The sequence below is a fragment of the Typopeltis vanoorti genome, chromosome 13 (assembly GCF_054136105.1).
Source record: "Typopeltis vanoorti isolate ZY-2024b chromosome 13, IOZ_Tvanoo_1.0, whole genome shotgun sequence".
NCBI lineage: Eukaryota > Metazoa > Arthropoda > Arachnida > Uropygi > Thelyphonidae > Typopeltis > Typopeltis vanoorti.
The window spans coordinates 104632092-104656959 of NC_143561.1; the positions used below are offsets into that span (position 1 = coordinate 104632092).

At 36.9% G+C, this 24868-nt stretch overlaps 1 protein-coding gene across 1 annotated transcript in view; it reads right to left on the reverse strand.

Annotated features, from left to right (window-relative positions):
- Window positions 1-24868, reverse strand: part of Lam (Lamin) — a 170709-nt gene that overhangs the window by 55200 nt on the left and 90641 nt on the right. The window lies entirely within an intron of this gene.

Genomic DNA, 24868 nt, shown 5'->3' on the forward strand with positions numbered 1-24868 from the left:
GTTCATATTTCCTTTTCAAGAAAATACAGTGATCTCTCAAATATTCAACTTTCAAATGACTTCAGTTAACTGATCACTGAATGGGTTGGTGTTTAAACAAACTGCTGGTAAAACCACCTTGTAATTTTATCTTCAGCTACCACTCTTCAATTATCTAACCAGCAAATTTGCTTTCTCACTGTGGTTGGGTAATTGATGGATTAATGTATATAGGTAAAATCAACACAACTGTAAATGACATTTTCATAATAATAATAATAACAACAGAAAATTTAACTTTTTTTTTTTTTTTTGAAAACCTGTTAAAAACACAAAACAACTAGCTTATACAAGTCCATGCATTTTAATTAAAAAAAAAAATGGAATGATGATAAAAAAACGTTCAATCAGGTTGTTGAACAGTCATTTCTTTAAGTTTGTTCAACAATACGAAAAATAAATTATATATATATATATATATATATATATATACAGTACCCCCCGACTTAAGTAATACGTGACTTACGTAAATTTGCAGTTATGTAATAAATCTCGAAAATTGCAACTACTAGCATGTAGGAACATGTTTGCGGCTTTTGCGTCTTTGACATCCATTGCAGTATGCAACGGCATAATGTTAACTAGACTCGGCAATCACAGCAAATGTAACGAATAGTAACAGGCAGTGACAGGTTACTGGTAAATGCCGAGAGCAGCAGAGGGCAAGTGCGCAAAAGCCGTTGTTGTGTCACCTTTTCTTAATAACTTTGATATCTATGTGCTCTACGTTTCGCTCCTTGGTGTCACGTAGTACTATCTAAGTAGAAAAGAAATTGCCCTGGGGGTAGAGCCAAAATCCAAATGCAACAAAGTTTCTGAGGTTCTTCTCATAAAATCCTAAGACATTTATTTGTTATCACTGTGCCACTTAGGACAATTAGTTTAAAGGAGAAAATCTTAAACAAGAAGTGAATACCCAGCTGTACCTCAGTGACTAACAACAGTGCAATCATGACCGTAGACAAACTACTCAAATCTGCCGCTTAGATTCGCATATTTAGCAAGTGGTGCATCGAATAGTACTAACAAACAACTGAATCAGAGTAAGCAAAAGATTTATTTAACATACTAACATATATACAGTTCATGGAAGTCTGGGAAAGATCATTTCTAAACTACAAATTTATGTGCTATCATAATTATCAAATACGAACAATAAATTCTCATAACTCACATAGGATTAACAATAGAGCTGTTCTATATTACTTCACACATAAGATCATCATAACTCTCTTAATTAAAACCTAGTAAACATACATTATGTTCTTTAAATTACACTTGTCTACTTTCACAACTTATAATTTGCTACAGTCCTAAATTTTATCTTTGTTAAGTCCTTAGATCTTGATTCACATATCATTCATTTACACTATTTAACAATAAAATTTCACGATACCGTATTATAGTTATCTCCTGTGCGTGTTCCTCTCTTTACTCATCCTTGGACCCTCAAATTGATTTCTTCATGCTGGGGTTAGTACCTGGGATTCTTCGATCATATGCAAGCCCATTTGTTTCAATCGGTCATGCCTTCTTTTCAATAGGATTCTTGGGGCAAAGTCACTCTTTAGCATGTGTTGCCTTTTTACCTAGATTCTGAGGCCTCTTCGCAGACTACCCTTTTCTTCCGGAGCAATGTGATTCACCTCAGACCTTGTAACGCATAACCTTTCCCGTGGATACGCAGTGTCTTCCGTTTCCCTCTGCCGATCAGGGCAGAGATTTCCCCTCACGCTCTGGAACCGTCCCTCCACTCGCGAAGTCCACACACCAAAACCAACCACCAGGATAAATGCCTCGGGGGGGGGGTCCTAACTCTTTTATATCTCCGCACCCTATTGGCACCTTTCATAATCTCCTCACCCGACTCATCAACAAGGCTCAACGTGATATCTCTCGGTAGAGGATTTCTTCTTTTCTGCCTACTCATCATGTGCCGTGTGCACATGATATACTTGCAGCAACTTCTTTTAATCCTGTGCTCTTGGCCTTGGATTACACTACAATTATTAAAAATTGTGAGTCATTCATCTAAGCTTTTGTCTATCTAATTCCTAGGAATGGTATACTGCTTTAATCAAACATTAACGTTCTTTTTCCCTAGAATTTCACGACCAATATTTAACTAGCTTAAGTAATCTTTCTACATAATGGAATAACACTCTTTTCTTATGCGTTTTCACAATTATTATCTTTTTGTTTAATATATCCTAATTTTGTTCACATATATTCTTAGGAATTTTATCAATCACAATTTAATACCATAACATTCAAACTGAAACCTACCAATTAGAAATAAGGATTCCGTAAACAATTCCTCCTTTCCCCGACCTGTCAGTAGTCCATGCCTCGCGTGGTTAGTTTAGTCATTTGTTTATCACCATTAGTGTTCGTTGTTTATTTACCCTTAAAATGGATTCAAAACGCAAAACCGAATGCGCTGGTAATAAATCTAAAAAAACAAAAGTCTGCAATTACTTTAGAAGAAAAGTTGAAAATAATTCGTATGTATGAAGACGGGAAAATTATATCAACAATAGCTCAGGATATAAATCGACCTATTTCGACAGTGAATACGATAGTGAAGGATAAAGTTTGCATTGTTGAAAGCATGAAAGGTGTGGCAAGAGAAGGCCGGCATCAGAGACACAGAGAGTGCATTTAAAGCTAGTGCTGGATGGTTCGAACGATTCAAGAAGCATACGAATCTACACAGCATCAAAGTCACGGTGAGGCACCAATGCAGATACAGACACGGCAAGTAAATTTCCCGAACTTCTGGCAGAAATAATTGAGGAGGGGGAATATTTGCCTGAGCAAATATGCCACTGAATATTTGCTCAGGCCCAGAGCAGTGGAAAGGCTCTGTTTTGGAAGAGGATGCCAACACGGACATTTATTGCAAAAGAGAAAAAATCTATGCCTAGATCCAAGGTCGCAAAAGATCGGATCACTGTTATGATTGGCAGCAACACGTCAGAGAACTTGAAACTTAAACCGCTTACAGTGTACTATTCCCAGAAACCGCGGGCCTTTAAGAACATTAACTCAAGTAGGCTCCCCGTAATCTGGAAATCCAATACCAAGGCTTGAGTTACACGTATGCTGTTTGCAGACTGGTTCAATAACCACTTCATTCCCCAGGTGAAGGAATATTGTGCCAAGAAAGAAATCTCGTTTAAAGTGCTTCTCCTCCTGGACAATGCCCCCAGCCACCCAGAAGAGTTGGATGGCTTTCATTCTGACGTAAAGTTGTTTACCTGCCTCCTAGAACCACTGCACTGTTGCAACCTATGGATCAAGGTGCTATTGCGACTTTCAAAGCCCAGTATCTGCGGCGTATGTTTTCCCAAGCAATCAAGGCCATTGATAGTGGCGAGGGCATTACTCTACGTGATTTCTGGAAGAATTATAATATCCTTGACGCTATCAAAAACATCGGGGTGGCATGGGATGAAGTCAAGCAGACAACAATGAATGCTGTGTGGAAGAAACTCTGCCCAGAAATGGTGCAAAATCATTTAAAGGAAGGAGAGCAGACAATGACTGATACGGTTGTTGAGTTGACACAAGAATTACAGCAAGCGACGGAGACGTGTGTGTAACTGGCAGAGCAATTAGAGCTGGAAGTGGATAACGTTGATGTTAACGAGCTTCTTTCGAGTCACGATGAAGAGCTTACTAATGATGACCTTGTTCAGTTTGGAGGCATTCCAAAATTCTGAAGAAAATACTATGCTGATTGAACCGCCAACTCCAGACATTAAGAAATTTACAACAAAGGGACTAGCCGAGGCTTTTGACCTGATAGACATAGCGCTAGCAAAATTAGAATCGATGGATCCGAACACCGAGCGGTTCAAGAATGTTAGCCGCCGTATCCATTCCGATATGTCTAGCTACAAGGCCATCTACAATGACAAAAAGCATGTGACCACACAATCTACTCTAGACATGTTTGTGAGATGCCACTCACAACAACGTCAAGATGATAACTCAGATGACTCCAACTATGCTCAGCCTTCAACATCGAGAGGGATAGAAGTTGCCCGAGAACAGCATTTCTCTTCACAACCATCCACCACCAGTGCCGACTCTCCCACTACAGAGCTAAATTAGCTGTCACAAGACATATTTTTATTTGAGAAGTGTTATTTCAGTTTGTTTTTATATTCTTTTATATATTTTTCATACTTTTATAGTTTATATCAAAATAAATACTGCTGCATGGTTTCACTTAAAAATAATACTGTGTAAATAATATACTGTACATATATATATATATACACACATATAATAATAATAATGAATATTGCAGTTTCTTAAGAAGTTACACTTAAGCAATTTACAAATTCGACTTACGTAAGTAATCCCAAAACAGGCAAAGTATGCATACCCCAAGTACCCTATATAGGAGTGTATATGTTACCGCTAAAGTGCGAAAACCGTTAATGTGCACATTACCTAGCTAATCTGCAGATTAACTGATTTGCTCCATTAACGTGCGGAATCAAGAGTTTTCCGCATTTTACCTAGGTAATGTGCACATTAACGGCTTCCGTATCGTTAAAGTTCAAAAGTTTGTTTCTCTCATTTCCTTTCCCTACTCCTTCCCCCCACACCCTCCACTTTTAGTTTGGTTTTTTAATAAGTAAACATAATTTTATCATATGTTTTTTTTCTTAATTGTAATAATATTTTAAACCGTTTGATTCCTTGTATTATATTAATTGATTGATGATTGATTCTATCAACTAATTTGTTGATTGTTTGATTGTATTAACTTGATTCTTTAGATATCAAAAAATAAATAAATAACATTATCTTAATTTAAACATACAGAAACGTTGCTGTTGTTCCAGCAAAGATCTTATTTTCACTTTAACGAGTGCCTAGTAGGTAATGTGCAGATTACCTAGGTAATTTGAGAAATGAAACAATTTTCCGCACATTAACGGATCACCGTAGTTAATCTGCACAATACCTAGATAATCTGCAGAATAACTGATTTCTGCACTTTAGCGGTAACATATACAATCTGAATGTCACACATAAATTGTGACTATAGAATGTTAGAAGGACAGATCAGGGAGGAAAGTCCTTCTTCCGTCAAATCTGAGCCAGTTAAAGGACACTGTCTGGTGAATGCCTGGTATGTTGTAGATGCAATCAACACCTTATGGCATCTATCCCAAACTACATATGTGCTGTAATTCAGACTAAAGGAGGTCGAACACTGTATTAAATAAAAGTTTCTAATTCAGTGGCCAGTATGTATAGATCTGTTGATATCTGCCTTGAAGAATTTAAAAACTACTACTGCAATTATCGTACTGGCAAGTCAGCTGAAAGACTGTGCTCTGGATACTCACACCTTCATACAGAATTAAACAGAAGCCCACTATGGTGCATAGATGTTACTATTAGTCTCTCAACCTGAAACACTCATCTAACCTCAATGAGTCTGGATATATTAATTTGCCTAGGATCTGGGAGAGAGTCATTCTACGTCATTTGTGATTTCTCTGAATCAAGTTTGTTTTTTATCCAGCTTGTAGAGGGCATTTTCACTGGACAACAATCATTTCAGTTACAATCTGAATTGCAGCTACAAGAGTTGTAATTTGTGCTTTGAAGATCCTATCTATTCCAATGGCTTTAACAGGCCTTTAAGGCCCACAACCTTCCAAGCATGCTTGGATTTCGTAACGGAAATACGAGGATAGAATGGTCACTCCTATGCCTCAAGGTATTCTTGGCTGTATCCCTGTGTGTTCACGGGGCCGGTTTGCAGGATGAAAAACACCAGATAAATTGGCGGAAAAAAACCCTACAGCCCGTGCCCAAGACCGGCTAACTTGGCTATGGCTGAGAAAGATCCTTCAGCTCCTCACGTCTCTGCATCTATGCTTTGAAGATGTTGGGTTTGAAATACAGCAAAATATAAGTGACTCGGTGAAATTATTTTGTTATTTTAGTGTTGTTTGTGCAACGAAGCACTATTACAAATAACCAGTGAAGGTCATCATTACATTTATGGATGGAGGAATATTACTTATAACTGCAGAGAGATTAAATCCAACCAGAGTAGACATCTTGATGTTGCTCTTATTTAATATAGTCCGAACTGTAGACTCGCTATATCCCAGGTCTTGCACAATCATTGCATTACTAGCACCACTTTCACGTCTCTTAATAACTTCGAGCTTTTCCTCTAGCGTAATTACTTTCCTTCTCTTTTTATTACTGCCACTTTCTTTATCAATCTTTCTCTTTTCCATATCAGGGGTTGAATATAATAAAGCCTTATAGGTATCTAAATTAAAGCAAAATCAAGGAAAAGTGATTGAGCAAGAGAACAGAGTAGCTTTGAGTCAACTGCCGAGTGTTGCTGACCACTGCCTGATACATTGACAAGTGCTGCCGCTCGCTGCAGATTGGCGCATAACATGAAAAAATCACATTACCTGATTAATCACTCACTTAAAGTGGGAAATAGTATCATTTCACTCAATCGTGCTGATTATCATGCATATCGAATTCGCATTAAGCGAGGTTTTCCTGTACAAGTAAGACTATCAATTATGGGTGATTTCAGCTAAGGGGATACACAGAATGTAGGAAGAAAAAAAAGCATGCAAAATAAGGGAAAGATAATTCAGCATGTGATGGAAATTTGACCACGAAAAACAGTTTGCCTTACAAAGGGAAATCAAAGAGAATTTTATGTAGCAAGTAAAAGTAATAATGACCATGGAAGAACAACCTTAGTGAACAGAATATACTAGTCTGCTTTAGAAACAGTTCTTATTAAGTGATCACTTTAGTAAGATATACCTAACACAAACTGTTACAACTTGAATAGTGCATAAACCTTAAATCTATCAGTAATTCATTTGCAACTTGTATAACATACAAACCACATGTATAATGTACATATAGCAACACTCAATGTTTGAAACGTTCCCCTTTTGCCTTCACACACACCCAACGTCTGTGAGGCCACATATCGATGGAGGAATGCACAACATCTCCAGTGAAAAATGCTGCTACTGCTTGGCTCCAAATCCACCTTCAGGTTAGCAATGCTGGGATGTCGTTTCTTACAGGCTACTCTTTCAAGCACAGACCACAATCTGAAGTCCAACGGATTAAGATCAGGATTTCCAGATGGTGATATGTAGTCAGGCATATTTGCCTCCAACCACTGTTGTGTGGTCCTCACCTTGTGTGCAGGGGTTGAATACTGTTGGAAGGTGCACTGCTTATTGTGAAACAAGTGTTGTTCAAGGATCACATCACAGGTTCCAGCACAGTGTCTTGATACACTTTGGTGAAAGTTTTGACCCCTTTCTCACAGAAATGCAACTTGGATACATCACTCCCCACCAAACCATTGCTGATGTGGGATGAGGACCTGTCTGAATCCTGGGTGCTATGGAATATGTGTGACCATCTGGGGCATATAACTAACCGTTTTGGCAGTTAAACGACTCATCAATTGTGAAAATTTTCTCATCTGTGAAGAGGATATTTCTGTGTCTGTTATTCACATACTGCCAGAAAAGCATCTTTGATGTTATCAACCTTTGCAGCGTAAGTTGTGGTGTTAGGAAGTGTCCAGTAGAATGACGATAGGCTCTCACCCCTCCTCCACCCCAAGTCATCAATTGGTACATATGACATCACTTTCTGCATTCTCACAGGATTACAGAGCACAGGTGTGCATTCACAGCCCTCATAAGCTGTTGCATCCTAATGCGTCATGGTTAACCTGCTCTTTGATGGTCATATATGACTTCTATATCATTAAATGGTTAACAGTCCGATACACAAACATCCTACTGATCCCCGAGTATTTTTAGTATGTGAAAATAACAGTTGGCTGCATTCCAACCTTGAAGTGCAATTATTACAGTTCTCATAATCTCACCACTGCATGTTAACCTGTACAGCTAGACAACTCACTCTCTACTAATAAACACATAAATGTTAGCTGCACATAGTGTCACCATTGGAGCTGGGCTCATGCAATTCTGTGAGCAGAACAGGAGTATCATTGAGTAAATTAATGCTGTTTAAAAATCTAAAAACATCGCGCAATCTGTCTGAGTGTAAAGGGCTCAGCCAGATAAGTAAAAATGTAATTTCTCTCTTGTGCGAAGTGCTTGAACTACACCAGAATATGACTAATGGTAAGATGGGTGTTGTATTTCCCACATGTAGATGGGTAATCAGCCCTCGGAAAATATCTCTTCTGTTCCTATATTATTGACTAAACTTCCAGCGCTTAACGTCAGGTAATCTGTTCATTAGTACTTCCTGCCATCAGTATTGCCATTGTGCAATTAACTTTGATTTTATAACCTATGTGGGATAAGTATAAGGGAGTGTCAAACAGTAAGTCAAGAAAGTATGAGCCGATCTAGCAACTGTATCTTCGATATCATTTCCTTTAATTCCAACGTGGCTGGGAATCTAACACAACCAAACATTGAAATTAAGGGTCTTTATTTTGTGCAAGGGTTGAAGCACTTCAACCAACAGGTGAAGTGCTTCAACTGCCTGTAAAGATATCCTGGATATCTTTACAGGCAGTTGAAGGACTCAGAGTCAATATAAATTATGCACTTCTGGTAGCAGTTTTTTTTTGATATTTCAGGTGTGACTGAATGGCATGCAATTCTGCTGTATAATTACTGCAGTCAGCAGGATCTGGTTAGAGACTGTAATGTTAGGGAACACAGCAGCACAACCAACAGATATTTCTGATCTTGAACCATCAGTATAAATGGGCAAGAAATCAAAGTGGGCTGCTCTGTGTACATTGAACAACTGAAAATAGACAGATGAGGATGTGTAAGACTTATGCAGTTGAAAAAGTGAGACTGCAGGATGGGGTGCAAGTCTGCCATGGAGGAATGCTGTTTTATTTGGTGCAGGTAATGATGTCAGCGCTCATGCATGTCAATAGCTTCTATAGCCTCTTTAACATGCATACCAAAAGAATGGATGGCAGTCTGGCATGTTGTGATACAGGCCCTCCTAACATAGAAGAAACAGACTATGCTATGTAGGGTAATCTGGAAGGGAGTTTATTTTTAGGGCATAATTAAGAGACATATTTTTGTCTAAGCCATGCTTAAGGATCAAAGCTGTATAACTGAGACCTCCACATAGCCTTTAAAGGAATACAGAGAAATGACCAGAGTTTCTGAACTAATGTCCAATTCTCACCTTCTCATGGTGCATTCTATTAGTTATCTATTTGAATACTAAACAAACAAGATTGGGATGGCAATTTAGGTATTAGCCAACCAAATTGTATTTTTATTGGCTTAAACCACAATATAAAATGATGGTACAACATGACAGAATTTCATGCCGGTTGGGGCATCACGCAGTTAAACAAGGTCCCCATTATTTTCGCCAGGAAACCAGAATGAACAACGAAAAGTAAGCTGCTGAAACAAATCCTGAAATACATCCCAACTCAACATCACCAGAGTTCAGGATTGATACTATCACCATAAGAAGCCTGAATGGCAAAGAAATGGAGCTGGCTGAGGAATTAGATAAGTACTAGATCAACATAATAGGGGATGGCTGAAACAAAAAAGACAAAAATTAGGTGAGATCTTTCTAAGCAATAAATACAAAATGTTATATTTGGGCAATAACAATCAAGGAAAAGAAGGAGTAGCTATAGTCTTCATCACTAAATATGAGGCTAATCTTGAATGGCAGGCAATATCAAGTAGAGTAACATGGGCAAACATCAGAATGAGGAACTGGAAAATGAGACTTATTTGTGCCTATGGTCCCACAGAAGGTTCTACTAAGGTAGAAGTGGAGGAATTTTTGAGGCTTCAGAGAAAGCAACTGACATAATGAAAAAGGAGAAGTTGGTCCTTGTAGGGGATCTAAATAGCAGAGTAGGAAATGATTGTTAAAGACATACAGAAATATTTTGGGAAAATTTGGAGAAAAGAGCAAAGCTAATAATAATGGCAAACAATAGTTATTTGCCATTATTACTAAACACAATGACTGGTCATTACTAAACACAATGCTCCAACATAAAAATGTGTACAAATTTACAAGGACAGAAAAGGCAGGGAATAAGAAAAGTCTCATTGACTATGTTATTGTTGATAGTAATGTCTTCCCACTTGTGCAGGACACTAGAGTGTACAGAGGATTTGAAATGATCGTCTTTAGTTTTGAGTAGTATAAAATTGAATTTCATACTGAAAAGAAGAACATGTAAAGTTTAAAAGTGAATAAAAGTTGAGCAGCTCTCAGATGTGAACTGTACAATAAAATACACAAACATTATTCATGAAAAAATTCCAGAACAGGAACCAAACTTTGGAGATTTAGGGGCAAACACTGTAGAAAACATTGATTCAGACAGAGAGGCATGTGGTGAGGTTGTCTGCAAGGATAGAAAAATCAGAACTCCATGGTGGACACAGGAAGTTAAAGAGGCAGTGAAGGAAAAGAAGAAAGCATATCAAAAGTTCCTGGTGAATAAGTCAGCTTCTGCTCTTAGAGAATACAAGAGACAAATGTAAGAAAGCTAAACACTGTATAAAACTAGCTAAACAAGTCATGGAAAAACTTTGGCAAGAACAAAAAAAAATAAATATCAAGGTGTCAAAATATTCTGGAGGCTGTTGAAAAAGCTCAGAAATGGAGAAAAAGGTACCGTAAAAAGAATTAGAGATGATAAAGGTGAAGTGAAAACTGGAGAAAAAGATATCCTTGATGTAGTGTGTAATTACTTTGAAAAATTGCTAAATGAAAGCAGTGACAGCACAGTGGTAAAATACACTCAACAGGCATGCATATCCATACTTGAAGAAGAAAAAGCCATCAAGAGCCTGAAATGTAGAAAGGCAGCAGGAGTAGATATATTTGACCAGAAATGCTTAAGTATGGAGGTATAAAAGTCTGACATTCTGTACTGCATAGAGAAATGAATTCCAGATGATTGGAGTAGAGCTCTCATAGTACCCATATACAAAAAGGCAAATAAAACTGAATGTGAGAATTACAGAGGTGTTTATCTACTGAGTGTTCCTGGTAGGATTTATGCAAGCATACTTCAGAAGGATTGTGGAAGGGAAGCTTGGTGAAGAACAAGCTGGATTCAGGCCAAATAGAAGCTGTCAGGATCATATTTTCACTTTACGACAAATAGTTGAGAAATCATGGGAATATAACAAAGATCTGTATTTAAGTTTTGTAGATCTGGCAAAGGCATATGACAAGGTGCCAAGAGAAAAGCTATTCAAAACAGTTTTATTAGTTTTATTTTATTACACTGTTTTTATTTTTATTTTATTACAGTTTTATGATTTATTACAGTGGTATGGTGTCAATGGGACATTTTATCAAGCAATACTTAGTCTTTGAGTTATAAGTCAGCAGTTAGAATTGAAGTACAGGAAGATGGTATAATGTTAAATCTTGTGTCAGACAAGGACTTACATTATCCCCTTCGTTATTCATTACTATAAGAATCACATTATGAAGGAAAGTGGTATTAAACCAGATATCAAAATTGGAAATGTTAATTTCAGCTTTTCACTTTATGCCAATGATGTTATACTTCTAAGTAAATCCAGTACAAGTCTGCAAGATTCGTAGACTAAAATGAACAACTGTTGTAATAGATATGGTATGAAGGTCAGCAATAACAAGACAAAGACAATAAAAATAGGCAGAAGCATTGAAAATATCAACACGATGTTAGTGAAAATGGTAAATTAAACATGGAAATAGACAACAGAATCAACAAACCTGGTATGGCAGAAAGTCAACTGAATATCTTTATATGGAATAAGAGAGGAATTAGTCAAAACACTAATTTAGATGTATACAAGACAGTGTTCAAGCCAATTTTAACTTGGATCTGAGATTTGGGGTAGAAATAAAACAATTGACCAAAGACTAGAGACTGTATATATGAGTCCTGAGAAAGGTTAGGAGCATGAGCAGATAGAATTAATGTCAATATCATAAAAACGAGGATATTAGGAAAGAACTTGACAATGTTAGCAGAGCTAATTTCAGATGGTATGGTCACTTAATGGAAGATTTTAGCTTAGCAAAACAAGTGTTCTATGCCAGGTTGCCAGGAAAAAAAAGTGCCTTAGAAGACAGAAATATAAGATATGATGATGTTGGAGTCTTGACAGATAACAGATTGATTTGGAGGAAAGTTGTTGACAGGAAGTTAGTGATGATGTAAGTTCTTCATGTAGTACTATCATGATATCCTTATACACCCCTTGAGGGTACATGTCAGGAATTCGATGATGACAATTTTTGTCTAAGTGATAGAAGGGGAAGGGGGGATCATTTGATTCATCAGAAAGACTTTGAATGGATAATATGCGAAAAGCACCAGTAGCTAATCAAATACCTTGATGATGGACTAGGTCCAACTACTGGAGTGTGCTTTCCCTTGCAGAACTGTAAATGTAGGACCCATAATCCAGCTTTGAAAGTAAAAGAGGGCGATAAATGTGGAGCAAGGAACATCGATCAGCTCACCATTCAGTAGAGCAGTGTTTCCCAAACTTTTCAGGATTTGTGAACACTTCACAAATTCTGAAATTTTCATGGAACACCTTGGTTATTTAGTAATGTATTAATTAATTGTTAATTTAGCTGATTTATTATTATTAATTAATAATTAATTAAACATAAACATCATTAAATTAATTTGTGCTGATTTTTATTGACATGTCCCATTCTGACCACCAAAAATTTATAATATTATTATCAGTACTAATGAGTGAATGCAGACTTTTTCCTCATGTGTGCTGATAGTTTTCCCCTCCTTTTGTACATCCTGGAGATCGCTTTGTAGGCTGGTTGTGGATGACTCATTATCTGTTGCATCACAAATACCTTCAACAAGAGATTTCTTAATACCAAAATTAAACAAAGTCCCTTGTCTCTTATTCACATGAAAATGTAATCGGCAGGCCTATTACTTTTAAAAAATCATGGCACTACGGTTTCAAAACTTTCACCCTACAATACAAACTTGCAAAGAAAGTATTCAGTATTACTAGATTTGAGAACCGGATACAGACTACCTTGATCTTCAATTTTAGTGGAAAAATTTTCTTTATACTTCCTTGCTGATTGGTCACTAACATTCGCAACACAGATGTTATTTCTTTCAGTTTTGAGAACAGAAAGAAACGCCGCCCATTGTTGTAATCAGATTGCAAGTAATTTTTATGAATGGTCATAAACAGCAGTATTCTCTTTCCCGATTGTTGAAAGATTTCGATGTGTGAGAATTAACGATAATTCATGAATATTTCCTTGTTTAAAAATATGCTGCTTGGTCACTGACATCTGCTACACAGATGTCATTTCCTTCAGTTTCGAGATTAGAAGATACGCCACTCATTGTTATAATCCACTTGCAGGCAATTTTTATGACCAGTCATAAACAACGGTATTCCCTTTGCCAAATGTTGAAAGGTTTCAATGTGTGAAAATTAACGATAATTCATGAATACTTCCACATTTAAAAATACATGGCTTGGTCACTAATATTTGCTACACAGATGTTATTAGGCGTTCTGGGTATAAGCTTTTCAGCATATTCACGAATATTATTCTCCTCAGAATATTTCCACTATAAAATATTTATTCATCAAAAACGCAATTTGTGATTTAGCCAACCAAACTGTATTCTTATTGGCTTAAACCAAAATACAAAATGATGGTACAACATGACAAAATTTCATGCCAACTGGGGCATCGCCCGGTTAAACAAGGCCCCCACTGTTTTTGCCAAGGAATCAGGGCAAACAGTGAAAAGTCAGCTACTGGAACAAATCTGAAAACACACCCCAACTTAACATCACCAGTGTTGTTGGTACAACATGACAAAATTTCATGCCAACTGGGGCATCACCCGGTTAAACAAGGCCCTCACTGTTTTTGCCAAGGAATCAGGGCAAACAGTGAAAAGTCAGCTATTGGAACAAATCTGAAAACACACCCCAACTTAAGATCACCAGTGTTAAAGATCGGTACTATCAACATAAGAAGTCTGAATGGCAAAGAAATGGAGCTAGCTGATGAATTAGATAAGTACCAGATCGACATAATAGGGGTGACTGAAACAAAAAAGACCAAAACTGGAGAGATCTATCTGAGCAATAAATACAAGATGTTATGTTCAGGCAATGACAATAATGGTAAAGAAGGAGTAGCCATAGTATTCACCACAAAATACGAGGTTAATCTTCTTGAATGGCAGGCAGTCTCAAGTAGAGTGAGGTGGTGGGCAAATATCAGAATGGGGAATTGGATAATGAGACTTATTTGTGCCTATGGTACCACAGAAGTTTCTACTAAGGTAGAAGTGGAGGAATTTTTGTGCTCTTAGAGAATACAGAGACAAATGTAAGAAAGCTAAATAAACACTGTGTAAAACTAGCTAAATAAAAGTCATGGGAAGACTTTGGTAAGAACATAGAAAATAAATATCAAGAAAGTGGCAAGATATTCTGGAGGTTGTTGAAGAAGCTCAGAAATGGAGGAAAGAGTGCTGTAAAAGGAATTAGAATGATAAAGGTGATAGGAAAACTGGAGAAAAAGATATCCTTGAAGTATGGAGTAATTACTTCGAAAAATTGCTAAATGAAACTAGCAGTGAAGACAACACAGTGATAAAAAACACTGACCAGGCTTGCAATCAGGAATACATATCCATGCTTGAAGTAGAAAAAGCTATCAAAAGTCTGAAATGTGGAAAGGTAGCTAGAGTAGATGATATTAGACCAGAAATGCTCAAGTATGGAGGTGTAAAAGTTTTCCAGTGGCTACACTGTATAGTTCAGAGGGCCTGGACAGAAGGACGAATTCCAGATGATTGGAGTAGAGCTCTCATAGTATCCATATATAAAAAGAGAAATAAAACTGATTGTGAGAATTACAGAGGTATTTCTCTACTGAGTGTTCCTGGTAAGATTTATGCCAGTATACTTGAGAAACAGTTGAGAAGGATTGTGGAGAAGCTTGGTGAGGAACAAGCTGGATTCAGGCCAAATAGAGGCTGTCAGGATCAGATCTTCACTTTACGACAAATAGTTGAGAAATCATGGGAATATAACAAAGATCTGTATTTAAGTTTTGTCAATCTGGAAAAGGCATATGACAAGGTGCCAAGAGAGAAGCTATTCAATACGCTACAGTTATATGTTATCAATGGAGCATTATACCAAGCAATACTTAGTCTTTATTTGAGTTGTAAGTCAGCAGTTAGAATTGAAGGAAGTACAGGAAAATGGTATAATGTTAAATCTGGTGTGAGACAAGGATGTACATTATCCCCTCTGTAATTCATTATTTATATGGATCATATTATGAAGGAAAGTGGTATTAAACATGATATCAGAATTTGGAGATGTTAATGTCTGCTCTTTGCTTTATGCAGACGATGTTATACTTCTAAATAAATCCGCTACAAGTCTGCAAGATTTCCCTGAATAAATTGAATAACTGTTGTAATAGATATGGTATGAAGGTCAGCAATAAAAAGACAAAGACAATGAAAATATGTAGAATTGTTGAAAATGTCAACTGCATTGTGAACGGAGAACCTGCGGAACAAGTAAAACATTTCAGCTACTTAGGCACGATTTTTAGTGAAGATGGTAAATTAAATATGGAAATAGACAACAGAATCAACAGAGCCGGCATGGTAAGAAGTTAATGAATAAATTCATATGGAATAAGAGAGAAATTAGTCAGAACACTAAATTAGCTGTATACAAGACAGTGTTCAAACCAGTTTTAACTTATGGATCTGAGAGCTGGGTCAGAAGTAAAACACTGGATCAAAGACTAGAGACAGCAGAGTCCTGAGAAAGATTAGAGGCGTGAACAGATGGCATCAATGGCAATATCATATTAAAAATGAGGATATTAGGAAAGAACTTGACATTGTCAGCATCCAGGAATGCGTTAGCAGCGCTAATCTCAGGTGGTATGGTCACTTAAACAGAATGGGCGAGGAAAGATTAGCAAAACAAGTGTTCTCTGCCAGGTTGGCAGGAAAACGACCCAGAACCAAGATATAGGTGGACTGATACGGTACAAAGTGCCTTAGACGATAGAAATATAAGATCTGATAATGTTGGAGTCTTGACAAGTAACAGACTGATTTGGATGAAAATTGCAGATAGGAAGTTAGTAACGATGTAAATTTTTCGTGTAGTACTATCATATCCTTCACCTCTTGAGGGTGCATGGCAGGAATTTGATGATGATGTTCCGGACTACGAGGTTAAGAAAATGCTGGTAGTGAATTAGATATAGCATACTTGTTGTTTGAAGTATATATATTCGGCAGGACATATATAAAAAAGTTAAATTGTAATGATTTGTCCCGGACTAAGAGGTTAATATATAAATTAGATATGAGGTAATAATTCTTTGCAGCAGAATGAATGAAGTCATAGATTGGAATAAGATAGTATTGCTGCATGTTCATTATGTATTGATTTTTGGTAGTATTGCTGTGCATTTTGATGTGTGAAAAAAAAAAAAAAAAAAAAAAAAGAGAGAGATCATATTACTTTGCAGAGAATGATCGAGGTTGCAGATTGGCATTTGATAATATTGTTGTGTATTTTAATGTGTAAATATATTGCATGAGATTATAATTCTAAGCTTTTAATTTTTCATAGTACCAAGTCAATTAAGAAACTGTATTTATGTATTCTAGTTTGAATAAATGTGTTTAATATGCTAAAGAAGGTGTATTCACTGATCCTTATTCCAATGCACTGTTTCTAAAAAATAAAAAATAATTTTTTTTTGCGAACCTGTGTGCAAAGTTAAATAAGAGTTTAACTTATAAGAGCCATGACTGACAGTAAAGCCTGACATTGAATTAGAGAGATACTGCAGGTGATCCTAATTATATTTAATACACATAAAAGGGAATGTTGGTGGTGCAGTCTAAAAAATAAAATTTCCAAGGTTCTCAAGGTATTGGATATTAGATAACCTGTGGTAACTTAGGTAAAGGTGTAGAGAGTGTAAAATCAGAAACCCTCATGTTTACAATGCCACAGCGTCGACAGGATACAATCCACAATAACTGAGATAAGTGTGGATTGGAACAGTTTTGCAGAAAGATCAGGCCGACAAAAGCGTATAATAAATGTATAGATATTTAGAAAATCTTTGTAAAGCATGAATGTGGATAGCATAAATTCGGGAGCCACTAGTAGCAACACGATGGGTGATAGAGTTTTTTAAGACAATTAATCCTCACCTCATCATCCCACAATTCTCTGGAGAGGACCACGATGATGTGTTGTCCTTCTTCAAATTTGTAGAAGAATTAAGGAACATTGGCAATTTGTTCGGACTTCCAACTTCTGATCATACTGTAGAATAAATCGGTTGGAAGGGCCAAGAATTTTTTTGCATTCCTCTCCTATATTGCAAGACATTTTGAAATACAATAAATTCAAGGATACCCTGATATCCCAATTTTCCAAAGTTAGAAGTCCAGGTCTGAACCTGTGGATTACAAAAATGCACTCAGGAAAGAAAGGAATCCATAGCTGATTTTTATAACAGATTGCTAACTTTAGCAAATAGCCTGAGCATATCAAATGATGACAGAAGCCATCTCGACTGGGCAGTTTTTCACCAATTCAGATTAGGGATGAGGGAAGAATTCTGGGAAACAGCATATAAAAATAAAATTAGTAATTTAGACAAGTGCTACTTAGCAGTGAAAGAAAAAGAGGAAAGGCTAGACGACTTTCATCCCGCATCTAGTGCCAGCCAGATACACACTATTACAAAAGAATATGATTCAAAGAAAGATGCAAAACAAGAAAAGAATCCAGAGAATTCAAAGAGGAGGGTGAAAGAACAACAGAGAGACCGGAAGACAAGAGTAAAGCAATTACAGTAAACAAGGTTGAAAATGACAGAGTGACCACCTCAAGTGTTGCAGCTCTTTCAACATGGAAGAGATACACTCTGTAATCAGGCGAGAAGTAGAGAGGTTATACCAACCTATGATAGATAAACTTGACTCTGTTCTCAAACAACTGCAAGAAACCAAAGAAAATCCATCCATGAAGACCTCGAGTCATGAACGAATAGGTAACGAGGGGGCAAACAGAGGGGAAGCACCTTAATGCTATAACTGCAAGAAGTTTGGGCACATTGCCAGGTACTGTTTTAGAATAAAAGAAATTTTTCTAGAAATAAGCATTTTGAATCAAATATGCTGGGTACTCGCCACCATCCCACAAACAGATCAAGGAAATTAAGAAGAGAATTTCAAGATCAACACACTGAATTCATGGCTGTCATTCAAGGAAGAATAAGGGAAATACAGTGTGATGTTTTATTAGATACTGGATCCCAAGTTTCGGTAATAACTGGATCACTATTCAAAAGATTAAGGTCCAGAGTATCTAACTGTATTAAAAGGCTAAGTAGAATCGCAAATCCCACTATTTATGCTCCAAGAAAATTAAAAGTAAGCATGTGGTTGCCTGGTTTCAGTTTGAATGTCTTACCTGAGCTGCTAATTCTCCCAGAGACCTCTCAGCGTGGGGCTCGAATAATACTGGGAACCGACTTCTTAAAAAGTCATGGGTTCTCATGTAATTTCAGCACCCAGGAACCAGGCTACTCAAAAGGAGGGTACTCAGAGATTTTGAACTGACAGAGCCAGTGAAGGTAGAAGGATGAACAACCAAAACTATAGAGGAAATAAACAAGCTGAGGTGAGTGAGAATGTTGGCAGAAAGGAAGAAAATGATCCCTCAGTAATTAGAGACATCCAACAAGATGATGTGGGAAAAACCTTTCACATCTCAAGTGTGAAGGTGGCAGTGAGTCAGGAGAAGGATATAGAGCCCACAGAAAGTAATGATAAAGGCGCAATAGAAATAAACTTTATAGAGAAAGAAAAAGGTAGCAACGACAGATGTCCTACCCATCCAGATCATGTGCAGTTAATTACCCTAGCTAAACTATGGAAGATTCAAAGAACAAAAGAAGGTAATAGAAATGAGCGCACAAATTTTGAAGGAAACAGAAAGATAGCATGGTATAAAGTGAAAAATAAATGTCCAAGGAGTAACTTAAGCACCCACTCTGACAAATGTGGGTCCAACATGTATTGCAACAGAAAAAGCTGACGTATCGGACCGAGTGCTTTCTTAACTCACAAAAGGCCAATAAAACTGAGTATTGTCCACTCCAGAGAGTAAGTAACACACAGCATATAGATAATGTACATAAAAAAATTTATCAACCATATTCATATTCAGCTGAAAAATTTTTCGTGAAGGTGTTGGTTGTTATTGTAAATAGAATACTAAAAGCCCAAAGGGAATTAGCTTGGAATTAGGAATTTGCTCCTCACATAAACAAAGAATGTTAAAATGGCAAAGCTAATTCCCTACGGGCTTTATACATAGGCTTTTAGAATCAAAATAACCTTCTGTTATTTTGATGTTAGTGCTCTGATTAAAGTGTAAGAGAGCCCTTTTGTTTATAAGTTCAGTCTTAGGCGACCTTCAAGGTCAGTGGATTAGCAAAACAAGTGTTCTCTGCCAGGTTGGCAGGAAAAGGACCCAGAGGAAGACCAAGATATAGGTGGATTGATACGGTACAAAGTCCCTTACATGATAGAAATATAAGATCTGATAATGTTGGAGTTTTGACAAGTAACAGGCTGATTTGGAAGAAAATTGTAGATATGAAATTAGTAATGATATAAATTTTTCATGTAGTACTATCATATCCTGTACACCCCTTGAGGGTACAATGCAGGAATTTGATGATGATGATGAAAAATGCTTAGAAAACTAAAATGACAAATGCCAGAAGAACTTCTCACAGAACACAGCTTGGGAAACCCTGCAGTAGAGGATACAGTGCAGATGATGTTCAATGTTTTTTTTTTCACTTATTCCAAAAATGATGAATGTGTATAAAGAATGTAAGATGAGTTCCAGAAATTTGGCCTCTGGAACTATGAGAATACTAGCTTATCCCATTCTTAAAACAGAATCGGGGTGGAGAGTGCGTTTCTGGCAGATAACTTGAACCCATAATAAACAGCTCATGAAGAGACACAATTGACACAACATCAACAAATTGCTTGTTGAAGTTGCCTTTCATTGACCCACTTATTGCAAGAGTGATAATATATTGTGAAATCATCGACATAAAGATAATTGCCTACTGTGGATGGAAGCTCTTCAGTAACTGAGTTTATCTTAAGAGTGAAGAGGGTCATACTTAAGACAGAGCCTTGACATGCTAAACACCCATACACGGAACACAGATGGATAGAAAGTTCTTAATAAAAACATGAAGGTACTCCCCTCACACCAAGATTAAACAGGTCCTTTAATATGCCACATCTTCAGGCATCATAGGCTTTTTCATGTCGGAGAACACTGAAACCACACATTCACATTCCAGGAAAGTATCTCTTATACATGTTTCTAAACAGACCAAATGGTTCAAGGTTGACTGGTGTCTACAAAAGCAACATTGTGTGTTGGAAATAAGTTTGTTGCTTTCTAAGTATACCAGAGAAGCCTTGCATTTATCATTTTTTCCAAGACCTTACAAAGACAGCTAGTCAGATCAATGGGACAATACTGTTGGCCTAGGCTGGATCCTTGCCTAGATAACAATGACAATCGACTTATGCTAAGAGTCTGGAAACTCTTCTTCTGTAAAAATTCATTGTATAGCAAGAGGAGATTCACAGAAAATGATGGGAGGTGTTTTATCATCTGATAATGGATGCCATCAGAGCTGACTGCGCTAGGGTGAGATGGCAAAAGGGCTCTTTTGAGTTACTTTTTTAACAAATGACTAATTATATGGCTCTTATGACCTTGGTACAGAAGCTTAATTGTTGTTTCTCTTGTTGCTCTTTCAATATTAAGAATTCAGGAAGATAAGAAGCATTGCTGAGATTCTGGCAAAGTTTTTTTCCCATAGTGTCTGCAGTAGCTTTGGGATTAGCAATAATACACCCATTATGTTTCAAGGTAGATAACTGGTATGTTCTGTATCTACCATTCATACTCCAGATTTTATCTGAGACAGTTTTTGCACTGGCTGTTTGATTAATCGATGATGTAAATTGGATCCTGGATTGTTTCTGACTCTGACATCTCACATAATGTGCTTTGGCCCAAGCACATTTAAATGCTAGGGTGGTAGGGTATCTACAAAATATACCCCATGCTCTATCTTTTATGGATGCTTAGCACTCTGGAGTTCCACCAAGGCTTCGGATAGAGTGAAAATCAGAAGGATGTTTTTGGAATTACTGCAGTTGCTACATGGATAATATCATCTGTTACATGCTTCACTGCCTCATTAATAGGTGTTTGGTTGACTGCTTCAGTATTACATTTTGCAAGATAGGAAAATGTATTCTAGTCAGCCTGGTCCATTTTCCACATGGGCATCCAGGTAGGAGGACATGGTTCCTGTGAAGGCATAGTAAAAGAGGAAAATTATTGCTTCCATATATGTTTTCATCAATATCCCATGTAAGCAGTGGAGAAACAGCAGAGGAGCATATTGTAAGATCAATTGTGAATAAGAGTAGAAGAAGGTATTTGCTCCATTATTAATAAGGGAGAAGTCATGGTTGTTGAGCATTTGTTCAATGATAAAGCTTCATCTATTCGTGTCGGTGCTACCCCAGACAAATTTAGAGTATGGGATGAGGTAGTTGCATTACAAGATTATTGAGTTCCATTTCATTTAGTTCAGAACCTGGTGGTAAATATATTGGATCATACTGTGATCAGATACTTCACAGATAGGCAAATTGCTACCACTTCCAGAGCAGTATTAAGCTGGACATGATGGAATGGAATATGACTTTCCATGAGAATAGCTGCTACACCACATGCAGAACCATTTCAAGTTCTGTCCTTGCATACAAGAGTGATATTTGTGATGGTAGGATCCTCATGGGTTTTAAATAAGTTTCCTACAGACAAAAAAAAAAGGTTTGTGTTTCTACAGCAGATGCTTGATATCATCAATATTCTGGCAAAATTCATGACAGTTCCATTGTAAAAATTTTCCTACTGGTTAGGCTTTGTAGATTTGTCTGGTTTCCAGGAAGTTGAGGACTTGCCCTTATTGGGTTTATATTTCTCGTTAGATTTTGGTAAGTATGGATGACGAGTGTCCATCTCTTCCTCTTGAAAAATATTCAATACATCATCAGATCTGTCAGGATCACTCGATAAGTTAAAGTTGATTTCAGTGGATACTGAAGCATTCATTTTTTCTGTGGAAGGTTCTGGTGGTTTGTCTTTAAGTAACCTTGCTATAAATTTTTTCACAAGGGAGTTCTCATCGAATGGAACCATTTTTGGAGGGGGGGGGTCCATTGTACGATTAATGCTCTCAACAGAGAAACAGTCATAATTATTAAGTTCAGATATAGTGAAATTATCAAATGGTGGAATAGACATGTAAGTTTGAGTGACTGTTGACATTTTCTTTACTATTACTTCTCAGCATAAGAGGATCTCAGAGTAGGTGTGGTGGTGGCTAACTTTCTTCTTGCATCCTGATATATGTTCTGCTCTATTTTCATTTTTTGTATTTCTTTCTCATCTTTCCACTGACATGCACGAGAGTACGCTGGATAATATCCATGACAGTTTATACATTTAGCTTTCTTGGCAGAGCAAGATTAGTTATCATGCTCTTTACTACTACATTGGGCACAGGTGGCAGAGCTACAACAGGCAATTTGAACATGTTCGATTTCTGGCATTTGAAGAATCTTGGTGGATTAGGGATGTACAGTCAAGATACCCTGCTTTAACAGATGTTGGAGGCTTAGAAGTATCAAATGTGAGGGTGATGTTTCTAGTTGGAACCAGGTGACCATCCTTATGGATCATGATGTGCCTCATATCTGCCCCCCACCCCGCTCTTTCAGTTCTGAACATATCTCCTCATCAGCGACATCTAGGAGATCCCACTCTGAGATCACTCCTCTACAGTTGAGTGTTTTATGAGATGTAGCTGTTATTGATATTCCACCCACTAACGTTGCTCTGAGTAGTTTTTCAGTTTCAATATATTCCAATATCCAAATAGAATGTTGTTGACATGATGTTTCTATGAGGACATTGCCAGAATGCAGTTTCTTTACAATTTTGGGAGAACCAGCCAGCCCTCCTTATACCCTTTTGAATGAAGGGTGACATTTTTTCATCACTTCTTTTGTTTCTTGCTTCCATTGTCAAAAGGTGTATCAATATGCTGCACAGCAAACATGACAGCAAGATGTTAGATGGCAGTCAGGAAGATAGGATAGTAAAAAAGATTCAAGAGAAGATATGAGCAAAGAATACACAAAGAAAAGAGGAAGAATGAAAAGGGCCAGAACTGTCACTGGGAGGTCCCCTCCACCATCAACAGGTGCTTTACATAGAGGAAAAGCCCTAGGAATGGATAGAATATTAGCAAGGGTGCTACAGGAACATGCATGAGAAAGTGCCTTTGACCTTGTAATTCGAGACTAAATACAGCATCATTCTTGATGAGTAGAAGAAAAGCAACATAATTCCATCTTAGCTCCAAATTTGTGGAGCTAAGATGGAATTATGATGGAACTAAGATGGAAATGATCAGGCTCTCATGCAATCTGGCAAGCATTCAATATTTATCATGCTATTAAAAATACTGCTTGGGATGAAGTGACCTTTCAATGTATGAGTAGCATATGGAAAAAGACATTAAAAAGGTTTGTGCATGATTTTGGAAGTTTTGAAAAAATGAAAACCTTTGTAAATTGAGTGAAGAAATAGTGGGCTTAGCAATCCGAAATGCAAAGTGAATAATGACAACATAGTTCAACTCACAGAAAGTGCTCCTGAAGAGTTGGCCAATGTGACCTGTGTGACACTGTAAAACAAAAATGTGAATTTTTTTTTTTTTACAATTTATTGAAAATACAATTATATCTATACAGATATATTCCAATATCTATATGAAAGATGTAACTAGGAAATACAAGGCAGAACTTTTTCAGTTTCAGGAACATGGCAACATGGTGTGGGACAGCTACAACCACTTTTCTTCTTATAGATGAACTGTTAATGGTTACATTCAGTGGTAAGCTATAAGGGGCTCGCGTGAGCCCTTTGTTAATTTTTTCTCAAATTTGCAAGCCCCTTGTTCTTGTTTACTTTTTTATTTTTGCAAAAAAAGAATTTTTTTTTTTGAAATATATTAAGCAACAAATTCATACGGTAACCTAACAAAAATTAGTCTATTCGGCAGTGTATAGATTATTTGGAATTATTGTTTCAACTCCTCTATAACGAATGCACCCAAGTTTGAAAATAAAATAAGCGCATGTACTATCTTTACCTTCTACCTTCTGGTAGCCAATTGTATGATAAAACGAGTAGCCAATTAAATGTTTTATAAAATATTTCATTATTATTATATTTTGAGAGCAAAAAAATGTTTTTCTTATGTAAGATAAATTAACACAGTTGATTGTGTGGAAATATTTCATGTTTAGATCATGAAATGTTTGTTTAAAAATGATAGCATTTAGAGACTGATTGTCCTCTCATAATTTTTTATTGGAATTTGTACACAAGCTGTATTAATAAGAGCCCTTTGTTAAAATTTCCATAGCTCACCACTGGTTACATGGAAACTTCATTTTGATTTATCTCCTTTCTAACAGTTACAAAAACAACCTCAACAGCATTCTGATGAGGAT